Source organism: Coturnix japonica, chromosome 2 (assembly GCF_054131305.1).
Source record: "Coturnix japonica strain WE chromosome 2, WE-NBRP24, whole genome shotgun sequence".
NCBI lineage: Eukaryota > Metazoa > Chordata > Aves > Galliformes > Phasianidae > Coturnix > Coturnix japonica.
Genome location: NC_140664.1, coordinates 1197932 through 1211157, shown reverse-complemented (window position 1 = coordinate 1211157; position 13226 = coordinate 1197932). Strand labels below are relative to the sequence as shown.

Sequence of the window (13226 nt, the reverse complement as noted above, 5' to 3'; positions counted from 1 at the left end):
TGCAGATATACTTCTCCATTTCTTTCAGAGAGGGACAGACCATTTCACTATGTAAACCAAAGCAAGACTGAGGAAGGTAAAACTCTGCCTGGAATGAAAAGTTTCAACTGGATGTCATGAATCCTTGCCAAGACCAAAGTGATTAGAGGTCTTGACTAGACGGTAATGTCTGCAATTTCCTATTATTATTATCCGTTTGATAGCTTGGTTATTAAACCAAGGATATGGAAATGTCTGATATGACCATCTGCACCTCTGCAGCTCTGTTTCTCTTATCTGTCACAGTTGGTTGAGTCCTGATACAGAACTGCTGCACACACAGCAATGAAGTCCTTGAAAACAAGAGTTCATTACTGAGTGAGAAGCTTTCATGATTTATGTCATAATGCTGGTAATTAAAATAAATAAATAAATAAATAAAAATAAGAAGGAAGAATAGCTTGACTGACTTCAGTTTAAGCCACTCTTATTGCCTTTGGTGCTAGATTTCCCCATCTGCCTCATTCATCTTCTGCCCTCTCCTAGGTAGTTTTCTGTTTGTTTGTTTGTTTGTTTGTTTGTTTTTATAGTTGTTCTTATTTGATATTTATTATATTGTTTGGGGTTTTTTTTTGTTTGTTTGTTTTTTTCCACATTAGGGCTATTATGTCTGTGCTAAGCTCTAGATCCCATCCCAAGGACTACACAAGAATCTTATTGGTGGGAATTAAGCTCAGGGTGTTCCTTATCCCATCATAGGTAGATGAGTTCTAGTATGCAGTTTGAGTGTACGCATGCAAGTTTTTGTCCAAATAACTGAAAACTTAACAAATCTATTCCATGATTCTAAATCCTTCATTTTGCACAACAGAGGTTCCGTGAGTTCTTCAATCAATGTACAATTGCTTTTGATGCAAAACGACTTGCTCCTAGAAAGTGAGAATACTTGTCAGCTTGGACAGCTAGAACAGTATTAGTCATCCTCTTGAGCCACTTCTCTCTGCTGATAACAAAGGCTGCAGGTGATCAGCATAGGATGAACACAACATTGTTTAATGGCTTCATGTAGACAATGAATTCATCCTCAATGCAGAGTACTATCAATCTATGGACACCTCAAAGTAGATATGCTAGTTGTGCAGACGCAGCAGACACTGCTAAAGAGCCTGTCCCCTTCCTTCTTATTAAGCCCCCTTCAGATACTGGAAGGCAGCTCAAAGGTCTCCCAGGAGTCTTCTCTTCTCCAGGCTGAACAGCCCCATCTCTCTCAGCCTGTTCTCATAGGAGAGGTGTTACATCCCTTGGAACATTTTTGTGGCCCTCCTCTAGACACGCTCCAACAGATCCATGTCTCTCCTGTACTGAGGACTTCACTTCTGGATGCAGTACTCCAGATGTGACCTCACTGGTGCAGAATAGAGAGGCAGGATCACCCCCCTTGACCTGCTGGACACACTTTTTTTTTTAATGCAGCCCAAGGTACGGTTGGCTTTCTGGTAGATGTAGATTAGAAAAAAAAAAATATAGATGTTCATGTTCATTGCAAGGGATTTGGACTAAATGACCTTTAGAGGTTCCTTCCAACTTAAAAATGTATATGATTCTATGAGGAACACTTGTGTTCTGTTTCTGAACCACTCCTCTTTGTCTGGAGGGGATACTGCAAAACAAACTGGAAAAAACAGTCAATCATCTATCATCTATTTTTCCTTGGTGGAAAGATTCCATCTGAGGTATAGAAAGGAAGAGCTTCCAGAGTTACAATAAGGCAGTTCAAGGGCTTTTTTTTCAACTTGTTATGTCCTTTTCATTTATAGGCATGGTTCAGCTAAGGGGCAGTGGAATTAAGTCTGTCCTGTTTAATGCAATCAACTGCTAATTCAGATGACAGGATATTTATTGAAGCTGGAATGGAAGATAATTTGCATTTATAAGAAATTCCAAATGACCCTTCTTTGGCATTAGCTCATTTGACACAGATAGAGCTAAGGGCACTTTTAACTAGAAAGTCAATATATGAAGAGCAAGTAACTGAAAAATCTAACTTTAAACTGCACATTTCAGCTGCAGTAAATTGATACACAGATTACTTATTCATGGTCCTAATTCCAGTGTTCACAACAGTGTAGCCAACCTGCTACTATGAGCTAAGCCATGTGGCTTAAATCTGAATTGGAGATATCTTCTTGATTCACATCTGGACTACAGGATGAGAATATGTGGCCCTTGGGACATTATGTATGTGCTAATAACAGTTCTACCTATATTTGTTCCTCGCTTCTCTGCCTTACTGCCTGCAAAGCAGTAACTGTGTGCCCACTTACACATATCCAGAGTCATTAATAGCATTAATATCAATAATAATTATAAAACCTCAACAAAGAAGTGAGTGAAGGAAGGAGATATTGCAGCAAGTTTCTTATACAGGCATCACAGATGTACCTGAGTTTACTAAAGACAGAGCATCAGCTGTGTATTTTCACTCCTCAGTTCAGTTCTGTAGGAAATTAAACAAAGGCTTACTGTTATTGAAATGAAAAGTGATATATTTATTTATGTATTTATTTATATAAACATTAATAACATAGTAACTCTTAAAGCTCCAACACTGTATGCCAGATAAACTGAAGGAGAGGTGAGACATAGGGAACACTTAGGATAAGTGCCCAGCCCTGGGGCAGCCTTCCCACTAAATTCAGATAATGCATACAAGAAGAAAAATAATGTCTAAATTTGAATTCTTAGACTATGAATAGATGAAAATGTGCCCATGTGGAAAATTCAGTGTGTTTCTCTAGGTTATCTAAATCACAAAATCATAGAATCACAGAATGGCCCTGCTAGGCAGGGGGGTTGGAACTACATGATCCTTGAGGTCCCTTCCAACCAGGGTAATTCTGTGATTCTGTGATTCTGTGATTCTGTAATCACAGAATGGCCCAGGTTGGAAGGGACACCAAGGATCATCAGGCTCCAACACCCCACTGCAGGCAGGGCCACCAACCTCCCCATTTAATACTAGACCAGGCTGCCCAGAGCCCCATCCAACCTGGTCTTAAACACTTCCAGGGATGAGGCATCCACAACCTCTCTGGGCAGCCTGTTCCAGCACCTCACCACTCTCATAGTAAAGAACTTCCCCCTGATATCCAACCTAAATCTTCCCTCCTTCAAATTAAAACCATTTTTGCTTGTCCTGCTGTTACCTACCCTTTAAAAGAGTTGACTCACCTCCTGTTTATAGGCTCCCTTTAGGTACTGAATCTGCACCACGGATAAATAAACAGAAAACCTAATGCAAAATTTGCTGTGGATCTCCTTTCCTGCAAATGCTACAGATCTGAAGGGAAATAAAATAAATGAATCCATTTTCCACCCATTTTTTCTTATTAAAGGTGTTAACAGTAATCTTGCAAAATATGTTTATCCTAAAAGAAGATGCAGGGTATGAATTTAGTTCCTGCTTCTGTCACAGTGCACTCTGATAAAGTCTGCCACTTCAAAAACAAAAATTATTTGGAAGCTTGCTATTCCCTTGGACATCAATATTCAGGGTGGTTAGCTGTTCATTTCAGTATTCCCCACACAGTACTTAATAAATTGCCTGAGCATGATGTGAGAGCTGCAGAAAATACGATAGCATGTCAGTAAGGTACGGAGAAGACATTTTAAAATAACACTGGGTTGCCCCACTTTTTTCAGAGAGTCTCTCAACATGTGCATAATTTTTAAAGTTGTGCTCTGTGGAGATAAAATTCCTAGCAGAGATTTATGGAGTGGACCTGGAGGTGCTTAGGGAACTGGGATTTCTGCCTTCTTAAATTAGATTTACAGGCATGGGCGCACATACACCTCTATTTCTGCTTTCCTTCTAAGTAGAGCACATACTATTCATGCATCACACAAGGGATAAAAACATACCCACATTTCAAAGGCAAACTAGGTAATGTCAGAATCTCATCTGAGGAGATGGGGGAGGTTTTTATATATTAATATGTATGTGAGTGTACCTAAGAATAGGTATGCACTTTGTTAATGGGAAGACCTGCCTGGATGGGGTTGTTTGCTCTGTGTAAGACTGGGATAAGTTTCTGGGGACAGAAACCTTGTTTCTTTCCCTTTCTTGGGTATGAGCATTTTGTAGTCTAAAAGGCAACTTCTGTTCTATGCTACAGATCAGAAAATCAAATTTGTTCCAATAATGCACAGAGAAATGATGGAAGAGTGAAACTAATTTTGTTCTCAGTGGTGACTGGCACTCTCAACTTAACCTTGAAGGTTCTATTAGATAGAGGTCTAGCCTCTTTGTAAAGCTCCAAGAAATAAGAAGTGAGATGCAACTTTCTTTTGCAGTGAGGCTTTCATAAGAAGATAGCCTAAAAGAGCCAAACTATATAAAAGTTCTTGTCTTTTCTTACTTGTCAAAATGGCCGTTCTCAATGGATCTGATTCCCCAGGGAAGTGGTCATAGAACTGAAGTTTCCAGAATTCAAGAAGCATCTGGACACTGCTCTCAGACATCTGCTGTGGTTTTTTGAACGTCCTATGCAGAGCCAAGAGATGGACTTGATGATTCTTATGATGACTGTATGATTCCATGATTTCTGGAAGATGTTGGAATAACTTGACCTAAGAGATGTCCGGTGATGAAAACTACAATTCCTGGACATTCTATTTCAGAGCTTCACCAGTCTTAACAAAAGATATTGATAGGATAAGTGGAAATGGTTTTGAATTAAAAGAGGAGGGATTTGGATATAGAGAAAAAAAATATGATGCTAAGGGCAGTAAAGCACTGGAACAGGTTGTACAGAGAGGTGGTGGATGCCTCTTCCCTGGAGACATTCAATCCCAGGCTGGACAGGGCTTTGAGCACCTAGGTCTAGCAGTAGTTGTCCCTGTTCATTGCAAGGGAGTTGAACTGGATGATCTTTAATGATTCCTTCTAACTCTAACAATTCTATGAGTCTATGATACAAAAGCATAAGATATTGGAGCATACCAAGCTCTCTGTTCTTGACTAAGAAAAGAAAACCAGGTCTAGCTAAGCCCTTGGCCAAATATTGAAGGAGCTAAGGAAAGATTACATTTAGAAGCTTGAGGTTAAATCTGATTTATATCTTCATCTGTGAGTGCATGTATATCTAGGAGAACTTTTTGTTGAAGGTTGGAAATTCATCATCAGAGAAAAAGTTGTGTCTCTGGAGCAGGATATGTCATGATGGTATCCTGTAGAGGTCATACATGGAAAAGTGTGAAATTAAGGTTCATATGGACTGACACACACCTACAACACTCCTACAAGTATCAGTTCAACTCTATTATTTCAGAGCATAAATTAAATAGGTATTTTCTTCTGAGCAAACAGTGTGGATGTCCCCAGAAGATGATAGATGTTAACATGACCTTCTTGGATCACAAATCTGCAAGTAAAAGTATTCTGGAATCCCCTCCAAGCCTGTACAGCCAGAATAGTCAGAATAAACAGCACTAAAATCTAAAATAATGGTTGAAATGAAAGAAAATATTAAATGTCTAGCAGCAAAGTCACTGCCAAAGAACAAAGTCAATTCAATTTTCTGGGCTGCAAATGCAATGAAGTATCAAAAGCTACTGCCTGGAAAATTGGTGGTTCTTTTGTTGTAACTTTATGTTTGTGTCAGTGTCTGGTAGCTCTTAAGATTATGTCATACTCTTAATTTATTTAATCTGACGCCCACAAAGAAAAGTGCTCCTAGGATACTTTTTTTTCTTCCCTCAAGTAACTGTTTTTCTTTCCCATCTAATCTTTTATTTCCTTCATACATTTCAACAGGTTCATAAAAACTTCTCTTTGCCTCACTTCTTTCATTGCTCCTTTTCCCAGGCTACTTACCAAATGGAAAGGACAAACAGCTTAAGGAATTCAAAGCTCCAACAATCCAATAAGAAAACTGCATCTCTGTGCATGTGCTGAAGCAGCAGGGGTGAACAGGGCATAGTGGTTAACCTTAACTCTGCGTTCTGGATCACAGTTAGGTGGGAACAGAAAATAACCACTCACTATTTTGCATTGATTTTTATTTTGCAGTGTATATTTGAGCATTCTGGTTGCAATATTCCCTCAGCCACTCATCTCTAGAGAATATACCATAGAAATTTCAAAATATTTTTATCTTTTCCATTTTATGAGGCAAGATGTGTGGGACACTGAGACAGAATAATGCTCCAATGTACATATGGCCTGACAAGATTTAGCCATGAATACCCCTGTGTATAAGAGGGGTTATAACACCTGGGTACAGCAAAATTCTCCTACTGTTAGAATTCCCTGGGCATGCAGCCAAAATACATCAGCCGTGTGCTGAGTGAATACTGAAACATTCCCAGTACATCCCACAGCATCACCAGTAATCTCCTATCTGTGCTGTGTCGTGACAGTAAGTATTTCAGTGTAGCTAACCTGATCTATAAACATTTCTACCAACTGAGAACACAGGTGCTGCAATGAAATATTTGACAACCTCTGCAGCACGTAAATTGATATTATAGTTTCTTATAAAAATCTATGGAGTGTCAGAAGAGGTTTTGGGATCACTTTAATTTTAATGTGAAAAAAATGGAGTCATTTCAAGGGACTGGAGGGCTTTCATGCTTATTACATTAGACTGCAAAGACTGATCATCAGCACATAAAACTATTGTTAATTCAGAAGTTCAAAAAAAAAAAAAAAAAAGAAAGAAAATTTAAAGTTAAAAATATCACTACTGCACTAGATGACATTGTTCCAATGAAAGTAGGTCTCGTTAAAGAAACCTGTTATGTTTTTGATGGGATTTCAAGTCTGGTTGATAAAGAAATTATACAGTGGTATAACGTACTTTGATTTCACTAGATTTAAACCACATGCCTCTCAGACTAGAGCTGCTGCCATAGAAAGAAAGACTCATCCTACATCAATTAAAAGCTGTCTCAGTACGTCAGAAAGGTATTTTTGACAGAGAAAGAAGGATTTCTAGTGAATTGTAACTTTTTAACTGTAGTGTCCCTAAAAATAGGCATTGAGATGCTATTATTAAGTACTTCCTCACTGAAACGTAAATGCTTGTTGTTGGTGTTTTTTTGTTTGTTTAGTGAAAACTGGCATGCAGCTCATGAATAAGTAATAAAACTGGAAAATTACTATTACACATGTATTCAAAGACCACACTGAGTGGTCAAAGTGCACTAAAAACTGCCAAGGGAAAGGCTTTTACCTCTGGAAGCCAAAAAAACTGGTGATTAGGAAGGTAAATCTGTCTTAAAAATCATGAAGATAGATTGAGGAGCATGGTATGGGTGTGGTAGTGATGGACTGACAGCTGGACTAGATGATCTTAGTGGTCTCTTCCAACCGTAATGATTCTATGATTCTATTTACTATGATTTCCTGCAGAAATCTTCAAGTAAAAGCACTAAGACAATCTTTAAAATGTTTTTAGTTGATTTAGTGTTTATTGAAGTCATGTCTCTGATACTAAGTTCAAGTTAGTTAAAATTATACTTGACATAAGATCGTGTTTCCAAAAAGTGGCAGTAATTATGTTTCAGGGTAATTTAACAGTCTAGATGGTGGACTCAACATTCACTGCAGTGACTAAAGCAGAAATAAACAGGATAGTCCAGTGGAAATAAGGATTTACAATTTATTGGCCTTTTTGATAAAGACATTTTTTGTTGAAATAAGTAAAACTACACACATTCCCATGGAACAAGAAGTTCCCAGATCCCTGAAGTTGCTCAGCAAATCTGACACTCTTGTGCACTTCATTACTAGCTGGCAATTAGCAAGTCCATTAAATGCTAGTTAATGAGAATGCTAATTTCACTGAACAGCTGCAGGTGTCTCCCAGCACATCCATCTCTGGGGCAGATCCTCCAGCTGACTGCCCCAGGCTGGGAAATATCCATCTTCCCAAATCTCCAGCTCTGGGGCAGCTCCATCAGGGCCATCTGCTCTTGAGCTAGGGAGGATGCAGTGACCAGGATGCTTGGCTCTGAGTAAATACTGCAAAATGTCAGTGTGCTGCCAGAAAAACAGCACTCATGGCTCTGAGAATTGATTGCTGACCAGTCCACCACAATCCAGCTACAGGTATGGTATAAATTCATGGGAGTATTTCCAACAAAAGCCTCTCCAACCCGGCATTTCCAGGTGCAAAAGAGGCACAAGAGGAACAGCCAGGTTAAACTTGCAGTCCTGACAAGGGAAATAGTAAATTCCTCTGCTGCCTTTTGCACAGCATGACCTGGTGTGCATGAGTTTTTGAGAGGGGAATTCAGCCATCTAGCGTCTGGTTTGCAAAGGCAATCAGGGCTTTAGTAATTGATAGTTTTCTTCCTGAAGCTTTCACACTCACAGATTGTAGATTTATTGAAGAAAGATTTGGGCTCAACCCAGCTCTCTCTGTGTGAAAGATTTATATAGCGCTGGCAGCATATGGAACTGAAAGTACAGATAAACCTCTACACCTTTTGATGCTAATTCAAGCAGAACCTTCAAGTGTGGAAAGTTCAGCATCATTATTAATATAAAAACCTTTGAACGCAACAATACACCCCCAGCCCTGCACACCACACACCATTGTACTTACTTTACTTTTATTTCTTCTAATTACAAAGCATTACTCACAAGAATGACAGATTTTATTACTCACTATTATACAATTTCTTTATTCTCCAGTCCTAACAAAAAAGAAAGTACAGAAAAAGAAGTTATTTGAAAAAAGAAAAGAATACCCCTCATAACAAATGACTTAATCATAAGAAAGAATTTCGATGCCAAGGCATTGCTTTTTCTGAATTTGCCAGTTTGGTTAAAATTCCTGCCATGTTTGACTTGAGGCAATTCTGTAATTAGCTTTAAATTTGTCACACTCGTGACTAATTTCTTTTAATTAGACTTAACAACATACCCCCCCCAAAAAAGTCATCGTTTAAAATTAAGTCAAGTAATGTATTGATTGAATGAGGACTTAACAACATAAGTAGTCTTATAGAAAATGATTCAAGCAAGAACATTTTTAACTTCAGGCATTTTTCTTTTCCCATCCTGAATCCTACTCTGTATTACATTTCATGTTATGGTCCTTCCAGGTTTCCTATATTTGCATGCACACAGGTGCACATATACATTAAGCAATTATTTCATATAGACAGTCAAGTATGTGAACTGAAGTACTTAACCATTCAGTAACAAAATGAGGCATTTTGAGGACATTCAGAAGAGAAATGACTTCTTTATCCCAATGATTTTTGTCCATGTTTAAGTGTGCCTACATCAGCAAGGCAAGAGTTGGGTATGTCTTGATAATGACGGAGCTTCACCATAATGTGTTGCCATTATACAGTTACCCACTTTTACTTGAAAAGATTTCTTCTGGAATCTCCTTCTCTTGCTCTACTAGTTATATACAAGTCTAGGAGTACTTAATCTTACAACATTGTCACTTAAGATAATCTAAGGAAAATACATAGATCCTATAAAGATTTTGCAGATTAAAGCTATCCTTCAATATCCATGGTGCATAGGTCCTTCCCAGGCAAACTAGCCTTAAGGGAAGACTGCTGAGCCTCCAACAATTTTTTATAAGCAATTGATCCACTCTAATAAGATTAGTTCATCAGATAACCCATGACTCCCAGAAAATGACTGTATAAGTCTCGAAAGTTCCATACACAGACAGTATCAAGAATGTTTACAGTGTCTGCTAGAAGGGTGTTTTTCTAAAGTGATGGTAAGAGAGTATTAATGAAGATATTTTGAAGCCAATGCGAGTCAACTCTGTAACGCTCTAATGAAGTACATAATCCTTTGAAAGTGAATCCAAACAGCTAAGAAGCCATCTTCTACACAGTGATTATTCCCTCTGGTGCAGAACAATATCCAGAGATTATCTGGCACTCAAACTCTGCATTTCCAGGTAAAGTGTGGAGAGTACATGGAGATATGATTGGGCGAGATGTTCTTAGTACTCTTCCAACATTAAAGATGTTACGATTATGATATGATTCTGTGATACCTTCACACTACTCAGAAAAGTTGGGGCTGCAGTGACAGTCATTGATCTCTTATAAATGCACATTTTTCTTAATCAATCCACATTTGGGAACAGTCAAATGAGAACAGGATAACCATAGGGAGGGTGTTGAGATGCGGCTCCTTCTCTCAAATGTCATAATAATCATAGAATCATAGAATCATTACTGTTGGAATAACCTCTAAGATCATTTAGTCCAACTGTCTACCCATCACTGCTATGTCCACTTAAAGAATCACTGCAAATTGTCTGAGAGTTTCTTTCCTGGGATAATAATTTTCATGATGTACCATCTTGTTGTAAATCTGTCTGCATCATTGCCCTCATTCCCCTCTCACAACCCAAAAAGTAGTACATCCTCTAGCCAAGTCCAACTACATTTGATGGAATAGTAGAAATCCACTTCCATGAGCTGTGTGTACATCACTTTTTTCACACTTAGAGTATTTCTTTCTTGATCTTATATTATTATAGAAAAACAGCATGGTAAGTCTATTATCCATTCTGTAGAAGGATCAAAAATAATCCTTAAAAGTTGCATGTGAGTTACTCATGAACATTGGCTTGGTAGACCCGAGATGTTCAAAGAGAGTTTCAATACTGGCAAAGAACAAATGCTGACTTGTGAGGTTTGCCCATACCGCTGGAGAGAGAATCCAATCACAGTGCAAGGTCACATTCAAGCCATCAGTTGTTACAAAATAAGCCTTGCACCACAGTGTTTACTCCACTTAAGCATAGCACTTTGCAGCTCACTAAATCTGAACCACCATCTTTTGAAGTCTGATTGAGTCAGATTAAGTCTGATTGTGCTCATGAATTTCTGTCAAATATCAGGGTCCAGTAAATCAGGGCATGTGGAAGAAGAAAAAAGAAGACAACCTCATCCTTAGTTTATAATCTCTGCAATGGTAGATCAGGAGTATCAGTGTCGTATCAATAACAGTGACAGCTTGTACATATTTCCTAAGCATCCAGGGGTTGACTTGGACTTGAGATCTGTAAATCTCAAAAATTTAGAGTACGTAGTACAAGAGAGAAGTCTAGTGTCTGCTCAGAGAATGGTAGAGGTATCAGTCTTCCCAGTCCTTCCTCATCTCAGATGGTATTTTTTGGGTAGTTTCTTTTTTTTTAGTCTACTATTAAAAATAATTGTTAAAATAATAATAATTATAATTTAATGTGTACCTTTTTCTTTCTGTCTTTACCTTCTTAGTCCTCCCTGAAAGGAAAGATTCTTTTGTCTATCCTCTGTATTGACAGATAATCATTATTATAAGGAAAAACAATGTGTAATCAGTTAAAAATACAAAGAATTTTTGCCAGAAAATTTGCCTGGAGAAGCTGCTTGCTTATTTCCTTGAATACTTGATTACTTGAGTACAGTCCTTCCAAGACAGGCATAATTGCCAGTCAGGGAAATAACTTCCCATCCTTGGCCAGATGATCATCACTTTTGCCCTGACAGCATGCTTCTGCCAGTGGCAGGGTTGGCAGCCTCCAAAGCATGAGTAAAATCAACCCTTTTGCATAATTTGTGGGTTTCCTTATCCACAGCGTGACATTTCTTCTGCATACCAATTGAAGTAGCAGGCATACTGGTAGTTTCTTTTTCTCAGCTAGTACAGGTGCTGAGTTATATTTATTCACAGACATAGGATCATAGAATTATAGAATCTTTTGAATGTATAGAATCATGGAATCGTTTGAGTTGGAAGGGACCCTTAAAGGCTATCTAACCCAACTCCCTTGGAATGAACATGGACACCTACAGCTTGATCAGGTTGCTCAGAGCCCTGTTTAACCTGGTGCTGAGTGTCTCCAAAGATAGGACATTCATCACCAGCCTGGGCGACCTGTTCCAGTGCTTCACTATCCTTATTGTAAAAAGTTGTCTTTTTTTTTCATATATTTTCATTTATTTTCATATATTCAAATCTCTAAATCTCCCCTCTTTTAGTTTGAAACCATTTGCATTTGTCCCACAACAACAGACCCTGATAAAACATCTATCCCCTTCCTTCTTATAGCCCCCCTGTAGATATCGAAAGCCTGCTACCAGCTCTTCTAAGAACCTTTTCTTCTCCAGACTGAAAAGCCCCATCTCTCTAAGGCTGTCCTTATGGGTGAGGTGTTCAATCCCTTGGATCATTTTTGTGGTCCCCTTAAGATGCATTCCAACAGATCCATGTCTCTTCTGTGCTGAGGACTTCACATCCAGATGCAGTACTCCAGATGAGATCAGACCATTGCAGAGTAGAGGGGCAGGATTACCTCCTTTGCCCTGTTGGCCTCACTTCTTTTGATGCAACCTTGCATACAACTGGCTTTCCCCATTTCCCACTTCCAAACCATCTTCTCAAGGGCTGTGTGGAGAACAGTTGCAGGTGAAGACTGAGGCAAAAATGTTTTTGAGTACCTTAGCCTTCTCCTTGTCTGTTGTTATCAGCCTGCCTGTATTGTTCACTCTCATATGACCTCTCAGACCCTCCTTTTAGTTTACATACCTGTATCTTATTCTTCTCTTCACCCCTTCCAAATCCAGCTCCAACTGGACTTCCTGACTCTGTCTCTACACAACCTAATAGCATGTCAAGCTATTTTTTTTCATCTTTTTTTCATTTTTCCCCACTTTCCTGTCTCCTAATCCTAACCTTCCTAAGCATTCTGACTCAAAAACATCTCATGAGGAAGTTAGTCTACTGCAGACAGAAAATAATGCCATGTGAGAAGAAAACACAGTATCCTGAAAAACAAAACAGTAATCCACCAAAGAACATTCGCTTCCAAAAGCGAATGATTATTAAAAGAGTTAATGTCCAACAAACCCCTACAAAAACCATCCTCCTACTCAAACAGCAAGAGCAATTAGTAAAACTGCAGTGTATTTATCAGAGAGAAAGGAAAACACTGTAAGGTTTCATTCGCTGATCTTCAAGCATAGGGATGCTGGGCATGATGCAAAAGTAGCCAGAAGAAATATGAGTATTTATGTGCAAAAAGACAGCAGGAGATGAGAAAGTAGCTCCTCTGATGGATTTTCTGATTGCACTGAGCCACCCAAAATGTTAAGAATGCTATTTTTATTATTTTGCCCACTATCTTGTCCAGAGATTTAGTGGATACCATTTACAGAGATGATAGGATATTTAATTTCCAGAGGTTTCTTTTGACTGACTCTTTTCTTCT

At 38.6% G+C, this 13226-nt stretch overlaps 1 long non-coding RNA gene across 11 annotated transcripts in view; it reads left to right on the top strand.

Annotated features, from left to right (window-relative positions):
* LOC146761657 (uncharacterized) overlaps window positions 1-13226 on the top strand; it is a 112252-nt gene that overhangs the window by 33471 nt on the left and 65555 nt on the right. For 8 of the 11 annotated variants that reach the window (XR_014942373.1, XR_014942367.1, XR_014942371.1 and 5 more), the window contains exon 3: window positions 5846-5997. The exons of the other annotated variants lie outside the window; for them this stretch is intronic. This is a non-coding gene — a long non-coding RNA (uncharacterized LOC146761657). The remainder of the gene's footprint in view (window positions 1-5845; window positions 5998-13226) is intronic. 11 annotated transcript variants of the gene reach the window in all.